The sequence below is a fragment of the Trachurus japonicus genome, chromosome 15, assembly GCF_045865225.1.
Source record: "Trachurus japonicus isolate A0001 chromosome 15, Traja_1.0".
NCBI lineage: Eukaryota > Metazoa > Chordata > Actinopteri > Carangiformes > Carangidae > Trachurus > Trachurus japonicus.
Window position 1 is genome coordinate 27,547,336 of NC_140921.1, and position 14,001 is coordinate 27,561,336.

General features: G+C 41.1%; 1 protein-coding gene across 1 annotated transcript in view; it reads right to left on the reverse strand.

Moving 5' to 3' along the window:
• The window catches only part of LOC146973858 (core histone macro-H2A.2-like), a 248,522-nt gene that overhangs the window by 54,534 nt on the left and 179,987 nt on the right, over positions 1-14,001 (reverse strand). The window lies entirely within an intron of this gene.

Below are 14,001 nucleotides of genomic sequence, written 5' to 3' on the forward strand. Positions count from 1 at the left end.
AAAACAGAGCCAAACAGAACACAAGATACGTAGACACAAAACCATTCACCAGGATATCAAACCAAAAGGAAAAGATTTATGTGGAGCAGGTGTAACACAAAGCATCTGTTGTGTAGTTATGGACAGAAATCATTGTGGCAAGTGGCACTGAATGCTTGGCCACATTTTCAGATAATGGCAGATTTCCACAATTTGTTCATTTTATTTTGTACATTACTGAGGTGGACATAACACGTGGCACCAATTAAGTTTAGTATTTTTCTTTTCACATATACACAAAATATAATGACGCTAACACGATTCTATGGCACATTTTAATTGATAGTTTGTTGGTTAAGGCAAGCGCACACATGTTAAATAACAGACTGTTAGCTAAAATGTTCTTTTGTCTTTGTTTGAACTAAGGCTTACCTTATTTTCCTTCTTTTGCATGGCTCTGGCAAGCATTGTCTTAAGCCACTGTTCACTAGCAAGGACCATGCTGGACCAATGTGCCATTTAAACATTAATGGATGGAATATAAGTGTTGAGGATTAACCTAGCCGACATGTTTTTAGTGGTGGGGGAAACCGGAGCACCCGGAGGAAACCCACGCAGACACGGGGAGAACATGCAAACTCCACACAGAAAGGCCCAAGGACCTTCTTGCTGTGAGGCAACAGTGCTAACCACTGTGCCACCGTGCCGCCCAACAGAGGGGTGAAGGCGAAGGAAGGTTGATGTCTGTGCTGCTGGTCTGGGAGGATGTGATGAAGACCGACAGAGTAAGACTAAGAGTGGGGGATCCGTCTCAGCATGGTTTCCACCTGAGCTGGTTCCATGTCCCCCAGACAGTACCTTGAATGAGATATGGAAGGGTACGCACTGGTTGAATAGAGAGGGTGGGGGAGGGAGGGAAGGATGGAGGGATGAGAGTATGGATGATCACAGAGAGGGATGTGGTTAGAAGGTGGGATACTTCACCCAAAATTTGCAGCGAGATGTTCGTTCGTTTGTAAACCATTGGATTTATGATGTAAACACGGAAGAACATCTCGCAACAAATCTCATGCATCTCGCGCTGCTGATTCAAAACTGAGCACTATCCACCACCATTGAGTGGCCCTATCCTGCATGTCAACCCCCCCCCCCCTTTCTTCAGCCTTCATCATACATAACATATAGGGAGTCAGTCCAGGGGCCAGTCCCACCTCTCTGCCTATACAATGCTCCACAACATTTGCCTAGGAGAGGATATAATGCATGAGGCGTTATATGAGCCCACCAGAAGATGTAGCAGATGGGGTGAGATCTGGAAGGAGGGAAATACTTAATTGTAGATCCTTCCATGATGGTGTGCGAGTCAGAAATCACACTGGCAACATGCAGGGCCGTTGCTAGGAATTCTGGGCCCCCTGAAAGAATACTAAAGTGACCTGACTTCTCCACTTTTTTTTTCTTAGACTACATTTTTCATTTAGCCTACTTTGTTTTGTAAAGCATTATTATGAGTATTGGTCAGGGTCTTATGCAGAATAAGTCATAGAAATATTAGACTACTGGGGTTTTTTGTGGGCCCTACTGGGCACTGGGCCCCGAGAATTATCACCACCTTTCTCCCCTACACAACGGCGCAGGCAACATGTGTTTTTATTAAACTTAAGAGAATGTCACTTAACTGACTGGCAGGCAGGACTTGTCAAACCCTGAAACCTGTATGCCCACACAAATATAAAGGTGATGCAAACCCTGCTGAGCATAACATGAACATCTGGCATGTGATCTACATTGATGCCTTCATTTCAGCCTCTTAGCAGAGGTACAGAGTGCATCACTAACTGGGTGGTTTTTGGTCCTTCTTGATGGAGGGATATAGGCGGCCACATGTGGGAGCAGAACAGGTTGTAGACAAAAAGGTACAATAATGTTACCCTGAACTTCCAACACAATGTGGCAGACATAGTGGGTCCCATCCATTAGGTTAACGTTATGCTAGTCAAACCAACATCAGTTTAGCTTGCCAGTAACATGAGCTATAAAGTCAACATTTTACCCTTTTTCCTCGTATTTGTTTTGTTGATTTTTTTGATTGTTGTTTTTCAGTTTTTAAGCTACTTCGCTTTAAAGGGATTTTTGTAAGATTTCAAACAAATTTATTGTAACGTCTGAATCTGTTTTATATTCTTTTAGCACACATGCATCTCTGTAACGTCTGAATCTGTTTTATATTATTTTAGCACACATGCATCTCTAGGCTGCTAAGGGATGGAGCCCTGGTGCAGAGGTGAGTAAGAAGATCTCCAAGACACAGAGAAAACTCTCAACAGATCTATTCCAAATAGAATATACTGTTCTGATGATGGCAATATCTGTTCATGGGGAAACACATATGTCACCATTTGAACACATCAAGGTTGTATGAAGCACACATGTAGCTAATAAGTGACTTGTGTCTGACCTGGTGTGCCAGTATATCACCTGTGTGTTTCCCACTCCTACATGGGCAGAAAGTGTAGTCATAGTTTTTAATGAATTGCAGGGTTTGTTCACTCCCGTCTGCCCTGGCCTCACAGTGAGTACACCTTTTTTTCTTTTCTTTTTTTTGCAATAACCTCACCACCACAGATAGGTGTGGGAATACTAAGTCAACCATTGTTCATTTTAATTAATGTAGCACTTTGCCACAGTTGTATAGACTCATTGATGGATGTTGACATGGTATATAAAGGCTATATGAGAAGTCACCTCGGCAAAAACTGAATACTTCAGTTACACGCACACAAACCACTGCTGGGGTTCCCCTAGGGTCCATTCTGGGCCCTATCCTCTTCCTGATGCTTCCACTGGGATTTTTCACTGCTACGCGTATGATGTACAGATCTTTTTACCATTAAACTGCAAAGATTCAATGCACTCAGGTTGAGGATGTTTTTCTTGCTTTTTGTTTTATTTCATGTCATGTGTTCACATTTCTTGTATACAGCACTGTACAGCACTTTGGAAAACTTCAGAAGGCTAAATGTGTGTAAAGTTTGACTTCACTTGACATATATTCTGGTACTAAGCACTTTCACATACATTCTTGGCGTCACAACTCAGAATATGTGGAGCCGTATTCCCCAATTTATATTTTTGGTTAACCACCAGTTTAATGTCTTATCAAACAAACTATTATTTCCTCATTCTGTGCCTTGTCTTTAGTATGATTAATCATTCTTTATGGTGGATAGTACTATACATATTTGCGGAAAATGGAGTTATGGATTTAATATGAATAATATTAGCTACGGACACCCCCTTTCCAAACCCCCTATATATTTGTCAAAGTATTGATCCCAGTAATCTTCTGGGTGTGCCCCGGGTATAATGTTTTTATTTAGCTATTGGGGCCATGAAATACATTTTCTACAGTACCGTCTGCAGTAAAAAACACAAATGTTTATGCATCATAATATGCAAATTGTTATACATTTTGACAGTATATAGTGACCTATTTAGATTTTCATAATATTCTCAGCCACACAGTAACATGTAAAATACAGGCTGTCATTAGTATTAGAGTTGATGTACACCACAGCTTCAGACCTGCTGCCTGCCAGAAGACCAGCAGCTAAGACACATTGAACCAAATGAGACTGGTCAGATTGGGTAAAGAGGCTGGTGGGATGCAATGAGAGTGTTGTGGTTTTCTCTGTGAAATGTGTTGGGATTGGACTGGGGTTAATCCCATGTGAAAACAACGCTGCGTGCACTCTGCTCCCCTGTATAAATACCAGCCAATTAGAGGCGTCTGGGAGGTTTTAAACAAAAGCTGCTCCTGCTGCTGCAGCCGGTGTGTGTGTGTGTGTGTGTGTGTGTGTGTGTGTGTGTGTGTGTGTGTGTGTGTGTGTGCGTGTGTGCGTGTGCGTGTGTGTGTGTGTGTGTGTGTGTGTGTGTGTGTGTTCCTGTGTGAAGGAATATGAACACAACTCCTTACAAATATGCAAACACATTTACTTTCTTGACAACTGACTTGACTCCTACAATGTAACACAATAACAAAGTCTGTTGAAGTGCAGACACACACTGCACAGAGAAATCATAGGAATCAAGTTGTGATCATCTCAGTCCTATTCCTCTGTAGCCATGTACCATGGAGCAAAACAATTCAAAACTAATGAATGAGTCTCACTGCTCCTCTGACTCCCACTTACACGTTGTCTTGCTAGTATCCCAAAGGGTTCCAGTCTCACTGTCAGAAATCATCCATCTCTTAATTAGAATTGATTTCAAACTGGTTGTTAGCCTAAATAATGTCCATCATAGTGGGCACTGGTTCATTATCCTGGAACAGTCTGAAAGCCTGTTATTTTTTCAAGGGTTATTTTTTTTTACAACTTATATTTTGTGTTATTGACACACACAAAAAGATATCATCACATACACAACAGTTGTGTGACATGCTATGGTTCAAGATGTAAATATATGAATTCTTCAAGTTTATTTTTCACTTCCTTTTTTTCTTTTTTGGTGTGTCTAACCTTTCCCTCTCAATTTAGATTTTCACTTCCTGCTGCTGTGATTGCTGACGCTGCACCCAACATGTTGCACCTGTGTGCACACCAAAATTTTCTCTGTGACTAGTGTATGTATGTGTTGACCTTTTCCCTAGCCCCTTGGATTTCTTTGCCTGACCTGTATGTGCTGACCTAGTTTGAATTTAAATAAAAAATCTGTCTGTGTCTGTCTCTGTAAGAGTCACTCATACATGGGCACTGGGGATAGGCTACCGCTAGGATGGCCAGATTTCCCCCATAGTACCCCATGAAACATTTTGTGCTTAAGTATTTAACATGTGAATAGCATATTTTTTATTAGATGAAATAAAATTATATAAATCAATAATTTTTAGACTAAACACAAGGCAAACATTGGTGAAAATGTATCAGTGGGCACAGCATGTATTTTTGAGCTTTGACCGTCAAAGAGCAAGGACAAGAGAGCATGATTGTTTATAATAGGGTTAGATGCACATTGTTTTTAAAGCAAAAACATCCATGTAATGCATGGTACAAATACTCCTGAATGAATTTGTACTACAGTATAGATTTTGATGACAAAGTTTGATTGGTAGAGCAGCTCAGTCAAAGGCAGAAATACAGGAATATGGTAACATTTTATAATAAGTACACACTATTACAGTAAGCATTAGTTAAAGGTATAATATGTAGGAATTACCCCCATCTAGCGGTGCGGTTGCATATCGGAACGTATTCTTGATGTTGCATTCACGTGAAATCGGGTAGATGTCAGACAGACGCTGCATGTAACAGGATAAACAAGCGTCTATGTAAACAAGTGGTCCGCCAGCACGAGGCAAAACAATACAGGCGTGACAATATGTTGTCATGGTGATGTCGTATTGTTTACCTGACCCATGTTTTACCGTCTTTCTCTCGTTGCGTAAAATGACATCCGGTTGGTTTGCCGACGGCCGTCTGCGTGACTGCACCTGAATGCAACACCAGTGCCTCCGTCCTTCCTCACACTACACAGTGGTGACAGTTTTAACAGGAGCTACCTGGAAAACTTTCTCCCCGAGCCGACAGCTCCGCTGAGTTTCTATGGTTACCTACGGTCACGCTGCCACTGAACGTAAAAAATGGCGATGCAACATGGCAGCCTCGGTTTGGTGCGTCGCCCACTTATGTATTTGTAACGACTTGTAACAACTCATTCTAAGGTACCAGAAAGCTTTCATTTTTATGCAGGTGTGATTTGACTGCAGTGAAATACGTATTTATGAAAGCAATATTTGATTTTTGCTAATAAAAAGCCAAATAAGTTACACACTGGGGCTTAAGCATTAAATCTACTGAATTCATCATTTATAACACATGAATACTCATTGGTATGTAGTTTATAAACACAGTTTGAAGAAATGTTTGACTCAGGGTTAGGGTTAAGCACGCACTGTATTTATAAACCACATACTAATGAGTATGTATGCCTTATAAATGAAGAATTCAGCATTTATCAATGCTTAACTAATGCCTATATGCCTATGCATGTACTTATAATAAAGTGTTACCCAGGAATATTAGTGGCTCACTGCTGCTGTGTGATGGTGTGTGTGGTTGTGCTCCACAGAGACTTAGGGGCAGGCCCTAGTGTCAGTTCTGTCTCATCAAGTTTCCCACTTTAAGGTGTCTTTTATATCACTTCCTGTTTTATTTTAGGGGGGTTTACACTGTACATGCAAATATTATTTTTGCCTAGACTGTCCCTTTAACTATGTCATACTTTCCTGCTTGAAAATGTGAATATTGTTCCTTGTGTAGTCAGAGAATGAGAATGGCATGACATGCACAGTGTTTTCTTGACATAACAGCAGCCTGAAGCCCATGCAAGTTACAGCAAATTGTAGTTAAGCTATGTAGTTCAACTACTGTACATGGAGTTTAAGTTTCCCCAACACTGCATCTATGTCACTTCTGCCCGTCCTGGGGGAGGGATCCCTCCTGTCTCTCACCCTCAGCTTCTCCTGTGTTTTTTCTTGTTTTTCCTCAGTGGATGTGAGGGTCTAAGGACAGAGGATGTTGTTATGATGCTGTGTAAAGTCCTTTGAGACAAACTGATTGTAAAAATGGGATATACAAATAAAAAATTGTCTTCCAAAAAAGTTTAGTCTTTTTAAAAAATCCATTGCAATCAGAGGACAGATTAAGCACACTTACACACATGTCATCTAGAAACCAAGTTTATGTGAGTGTATATGTTTTTATGCGTTTTGTGTGGGACAGTGAGTAATGTGGGTGGGCTGGAGCCTGGGTCGAATGCTTTTAAAAAAAAAAAAAAGTAATTTGATGGAAATTGTGAACTTCATTGGTGCAAACTACCAGTATCTACAGAACATAATACTATATGAAACATGACATTTAAGACATTGTCCGTGTAAACTGTACGAGTTGGTCTCCAAAATGATCCTGAGTGAGTGTGTGTATACCTGTAGAGCAGACTCACAACTTCAATCTGTGTGCGTGGTATGCATGTTGGAGTCCATTATTGGGATGGTGAAGGAGTCTTAAGGCAAACAGGAAATTACATGCAAGACAGCACAAGCTGGAGGGGCTGCGGACCAGGACAGAAAAGCTCAGTAGGTTGGGTCTGCATTGCAGTGGCTTACAGCAGGAATGTTAAGCCTCCTAATGTATTACAGTTGGAGGAAGAGCAGGACCACAGGCTGAAGCAGGCTGAGGGTTCAAGGAGCAGGAGGGAGGAAAAGAGGAAGAGGAGGAAGAAAAGAGGAGAAGAAAATATATAGAGAGGGGTAGGAAGTGGAGAGAAGGACAGTATACAACAGAAGTTGCAGAAGTTGTGTGTGTCTCTGTGTGTGTGTGTGTGTGTGTGTGTGTGTGTGTGTGTGTGTGTGTGTGTGTGTGTGTGTGTGTGTGTGTGTGTGTGTGTGTGTGTGTGTGTGTGTGTGTGTGTGTGTGGCCCAAACACCCTGAGGAAAATGAGGCACCCTGCACACACCCATCACTGTCTATTGAGCTTCAAACAGACATGTTGCTTTGTTGTGAACCAAAGCAGGTGTGTTCACCTTGATCAGATAGAATGTGTTGCTGCTCACCCAGTAGGGCCTGTCCATGCAGATACCGCCACCCTGGTATGAAAAAATGGTAATGGCAAAATAGTATGAAAAAGCAACAACACTGCTCAACATTTTTGGAAAAATGCTTATTTGCACATGATTTCAAATTTTCCTTTGGCACTCCATTTTTTCAGTTGTTCTACGTCTGTATTCGAACACAGCCACAGAGTATTACACCACTTTCTGATTCATTCAGGTGAACATGTAAGTGTCCAAACCACTATACAGATAACACTGTACCAACTTAGTGCAACCTTACCTCACACAACTGCATGTCAAAGAGCCTGAACTATCCCTTTAAATACAAGACTGGCTTGTAATCAGAAGTGGAAGCAGGTGGAAACTGAACCGCACCGCTTCATGTCGAAAAAAAGGAAAACCCAGTAGGCTTACATGATGTATAATGATAAGGAAGTCCCAGACTGATGAGCTGCCGATCATTAACCAATTGACCAATTTAAAGTCTTTGTAAAGTGAAACACAAGGTTTTATTGAAAACATAATAAATGTTAGAATATGGTTCTTGAAAACATGTGAAAAGATTGCTAACCATACAGAGATGAACTGTGGAGTTTGAGGGTAAAACTGTTTTTTGAGGACAAGAGTTTCTCTGTTTTTTTGGGCAGGACTAAATTAGGATATAGTGACGTAGATAAATCCCAGCTAGCCATGACCCTGCCTCTAACAGCTCCACTCCAGTACCGCTATATAATATAAGAGCAAGTTCGCATTAAAACTTAGCAGCGGATACACACTTAGCAATGAGGCAAAGGACACACAGTCCGGATGAGGCACTGGAGCCTCCGCCAGCCGCCAAGTGGCCGACTCCATGCTGACGGCGGCCGCCCTCATAGCGGAGCCCCTCGGGGGCTATCAGCGGTAGCCGTGCCATCAGGGCTAGGGGAAACTCCTGTGCTATTTGTCACAGTATAGCCACCAATGCTCCAGTTGCTGGCGATGGCTGGGTATGGTCCCGAGGCTTCAGTGCCTCACTCAGACTGTATTTTCTTCGCTGCTAAGTGTGTATCTGAAACATTTAGAATCAGAGCAGGCCTCATGGTGCGTTCACACCGAACGCATCGGGAGCATCAGCAGCATGGGCAGCAGACGCTCTCAACGCTCTGTTCACCGGCTGCCAGCTCCAGCGGCCAAAGGGGCGGGACTTTCAAGCAGCGCAGAAGATGTGTCCACTCAGGTGCTCTCAATTTCTCCCGCTGTGAGACTCCCGGTCTGCAACTGGCTGCCGCCGCAGCGGCGACGCTCCTCATTTGCATAAAGTTGAACTTCTCTCAACTTCTAATTTGATACCTCTTGACGCTCCGACGCACGTCGCCGCTCCCTACGCCCATCGACGCCCGTCAACGCCTGTCTCCATTGAAACTGAATGACATCTGGCCGCCGCGACGCTCCCGATGCTTTTGGTGTGAACGTAGCCTATAGTCAGACTCTGGCTCAAACCCGTAGCTGCTCGGGTATGATGTGACCGTTAACATCCATTAACGTTGTTGGGTGGTGTTTGATTGACAGTTGAAATTTGACGACGCTCAACGAGTGGGCGGGGCTTCAGTGCCAGTGTGAGGTTGGCAGTTTGGTTCCGTGCTTATGAACGTATCCAGTGGCAACTTGTGCCACAGGACAGACATGCTGGTGGATGCATTGATCCTTCTAAAACTGCATGAGACACACTGAGATCTGAACATGATGAAGACTTGTCACTGTTGAATTCTACATGGAACGTGCAGGTCAGCACCCTTTAATCTGGACATCGGTCTGTCAGACCGAGCCGCTGGCTCTACGTTAACAATGTCAATATATTACTGGTGCGTTTTTACATGTTTATGCAGATGATACACTTGTTTATTGTTGAGCTGAGCAGAGACTGTTCCTATAGTCTGTAATTACACTTTTCTTCAAAGTGTCATATTGCATAATAATTTGAGAAAGTTTAAATTAAAACCAGCATAACCCTTCTTTAGGAAAAGTTGTGTTTTACCTCTTCTTGGCTTGGTGACATTGTTGAGGCAGACACCTCTTCTAGCTCCGTACTCTCACAATTACACTTAGTACTCTCTGGTCAGCATTTGCATTGTTACAATTTCATTTATGAATGAATTTTTTGACTGCTGCCAACATATGTATCTTGCTTAATCTCACACAGACCGTTTTACTTTTACCTTTTTACTATTTATGCTCCTTATCTATCTTGACATTCTCCTTATATGCATTACTACTTTATATTGGTCTGATGGACTCTATTTATTTCATTGTCCATTGATATATATGTATTTGCTTGTGCTGGATAATCTTTTGTTGTGTTATGATGTCACCGCATGACACCGTAACATGACCTGACAAGGTCCAAAGGACCAAAACTTTGTGTACTTTATATTACAGTAAACTACTTTGCAAGTGAAAGGCAGTGTGCGGGAGTTGTCTTTGTTCACCTTTTTACTACTTAGATTACTTTTAACTTCAGTACTTATAGAGCTTGGCAAAAGGGAATGCCCCTGCCCCTTGGACCTGAAATATGCTACAGGATGACAAAAATGTTTTTAAGTTTATTTTGAGGAAAACTGGGGGGAGAAAAATTGAAATATGTGTCTTCTTTTAGTGTATTGAACTTCTTCCACTTGGCACTTTCATTAAACCGTTGTATACACTGGATTGATAAATATGTCTGCAACTAATTGTTGTTGCCCTCCAAAACAGGTCTCTATTGAAAATGAGATCTATATGTCTCAATGAAATTACCTGGAGAATTAGGGTGATGTAGATTTTTATTTTTATTTTTAAAATCAATAGACCAGAGATTCACTAAAATCAGAAATATGACTGTGTCCTTTCCACTGGAAAATGATAAGGAAGTATGGTTCCACATTAAACCAGGTGTTCCAACAACAGGTGTGCTGTAGCTGAGCACATCTGCTGTGAGGTGAGGGGCATTGTGTAAATGACTGATAAACCCGTTGTGTTGTGTTGGCGTTGTGTTGCTGTTATTCTGATGTTTGCTGTTTCGTGGCTTCTGAAAACACATTTCCTGTTTTCTACCCAGTAGAAAGACTCAGCTCTGGCCACAGACATACCATAATAATTGGCATCTCTGCAGAGGAGGCAGATCTGCTCTTGATCAAAGCTGCTGCTTTACACTGACATCCACACACATTCACACAGTCGCCCAAGGACACTTGGACATGTGAACAGGAGGATCTGGGAGGTGGAGCCACTGTTCTAACAGTCTATTATACTGTAACACATCACACAGTCTGAGCCACTGGGGTGTGGAGTTGTTTCTGTTCTCTCCAACTCTCCCTCTTTCTCTTCAGGCACTTTTCCCTCTGCTTTGTCATCAAAAGTAAAACCTGTTCATAAACAACAAAGAACTTTCCTGTGTTGATTTAATTTAAAAATCATTGTGTTGGCATTTGAGTGTTTTTTTAAATGTCCATTTCACTGTTTTTTTTTATATTTAAATGCAGTTTTATTTGTGATCATCCCTCAGTTCAGAAGTGCCAAGAGGATTAATTTGTTGATCTTACCGTCATATCAATGAAACTTTCTCCTAAATCAGTGCTCATAATTAACTCCTGGGGTTTATCCCACTTTAAATAGGTTGAGCAAACAGCTCATAAAAAGTATTACTCAAAGTCATTTTGTTTAGTTAATAACTTTGAAAAGCTGCGATCAGTTAGTTCTAATTTTTGATAATTCCTACCAGGAACAAACAGAGAGCCGCTGAATTACTCTGTCACTCTGTGTTTTTTGCTCCAGTCCTCATCATATTTATCACATTCCTCGCTTTCATTTAGTCCACCTCCACTGAGACAATAATCTACCACATCAATGAGGAATAATGAAATGCAAATAGACTGTACCACCTCAAATTAGAACCACACTCCTTATGCAACAGGTTGATTTATGGGCCGATCGGTGAACTAGCGCCATATGGCTGCGAAACACCCAGGAGTTTTTAATAAGACAATAAGACAAGAGGAATCCTACATAATCAGTTTTAGACATATTTCCCTTAAATCAAATTAATAATCCATGTGGTTATTGTACCTGCAGGGATTAAAGCTATGTATTTACAAATCTTTTTAGTGGTTTGATATAAGTATGAACACATGAACATATACATATGAACTGTTGAATAATAATGAAGATGTTGGTGCATTGAATTCTCTGTGCAGCTTAGATCCTCCTCTGCCTCAGTGGAAGTTTCAGTCACATGGAAATGTTGACTACTGATCTGCTGTTAATTGTGACAGTGAAACATTCAGATTGATATGTGAAGTCAGTATACAGTCAGTATGAGTGTGAACCATACTCAGCCAAAACCTCAGAAGCTCCATTATTCCCATATCTAATTTTAGATGGAGCTCCCCAGTCCTGATGCCAGAGGCTTTCACCCAGCTCTGACCTACTGATCTGGGAACATAAAAAAAAAAATGATGATAAAAAATGATTATGACTAACTGTTTAGGGAAATTATTTTCCATTTTCAATAAGTAAGACCAGTTTTTACCTTCTTTGATTTTTAACTACATATTTAACTCTCCAGCAAAAGTCTGAGAGGGAAAGGCTGACTGGAGAAGACAAAAACAGATTTCAGTGGAAGAATAAATCCGATAAACTGCTGTATGAATGGTATTAGGCTGTATAATAAATATGTACATGCTGTGCTATCAAAATGTGTTTTGTTTTTCAGTACCAATGCAAATAATAAAATGAGTAACACCAAGAAAAAAAGCTCATTCACAATACTATGAAAACAGATTTTCACACATCATGTGTGAAAACGTTAAGAGTATTGAAGTCTAGTGTCGGTCTGCAAAGGGCTGTTTGCCCAGGGCACAATAACAAGCCAGAGCTGCCACTGGCTGTGATTTACAGTGACTGGCATCTCAGAGGGACAATTTTATAGACCTTAAAACAGCATGTCATTTTATAGAGATGGTGTAACATTTATTTGTGGCTCATATATCTTTATTATGAAGAGACAGGCCCAGCTCAGTGGATGACTGCCTCACTGCAGCCTATAGCTGTTATATTCTAATTGTTGTGGTTCTTAGTTTTCCTGTGTGTGTTTGTGTTTATTGTGTTTTTATAATTTGGACACAGATTTTAGATTGTGGACACATTCATCCACAGTTATCACATTATACAAGTCATTATTTTATGTTTTTTCGAATATTATAACATCATGCTACACAGTTGTCATGAACTAAACTGCCTTTTAACATTTTTCATACATATAGAAAGAGAAATAGATGAGCACTAATGAGCTAAATTAAACAATGCCAACAGATTTGATGTCCTATAGTAGAATGTATGTTCCCATCCCTTCCAGATCTCCACCTCTAATTCCTCCAGCCGCTCTCCGCCGGCCTCCTCTCCTCTCTACTCTCTGAGGTAATCGTTAGAACATCCTCGGGTTTGGTATTTTTTTCCAGACCACGGTCTGTGCTCTGCAAGTTGTGTAGTGTGAGTAAACAAAAGGGACCGGCAGACGGTCTCCCCTGCAGTGGAATATTGATTCTTTAGTGTGGTGTGGCGGTGAGGAGCACACACTGTGACTGCTTCACCTCACTCCACAACACAGGTCTGAAGCAGACGCCACCAGGAGAATAGCTGCTGTCAGATCAGATCTGCACTCCTCTCTCTCTTGATGAGGGTTATTCTATCACAACACACATGCAACACGTTTAATCTAAAGCCTGAAAACAGTTGAACCGGAATTTCTTTAATATAAATTTTCTAATACATTCCACTGCCTCTGCACTAGCCATTTCACATTTCTTGTGAACAGACTAAGGATCTGTATTTTCAGTCAAATGGAAACTGTAAACTTGGACAGCAATTGAATAATCCTGACAAATGTATAATAATTAAAATTTAATAAAGATCATTTACTGATTGTCAGTATACACCTGTCTGCTACATGATATTGTTTAAACTTCCTCCTCCTCACCTACTGAGGCTCTTACCTGTGTCTTCTCCACACCTGCGTGTGTGTGTGTGTGTGTTCTTCGTGGTGTAGATCACATGTCGTCTCTGGTCCTCGTGGTCCTGTGCAGCTGGGACTTCCACTGGCCTTTTTATCCAGATCCTGACTCTTTCTTCTCCTGTCCTCAGTGGATTTTAATATTCACATTTACTAAAAGTGAATCCACACCCTCCAACCAATCAAAATCCAGAGTGGTCTCCACTGGTGCAGATGACACTGCATGCATTTCCTCTGCGTTTTAGTATCATTTTATTTTTTCAGTTATTTTTGCATTTTTGTCGTCGTTTTCTTTTCTTTTTTTTGCCCTGAATTTTTTTTTTTCATTAAAAAGTTCACATTTACACGTTCACCTTCTTTCTCAAGAGACTTTCATGTTGGGAAATAA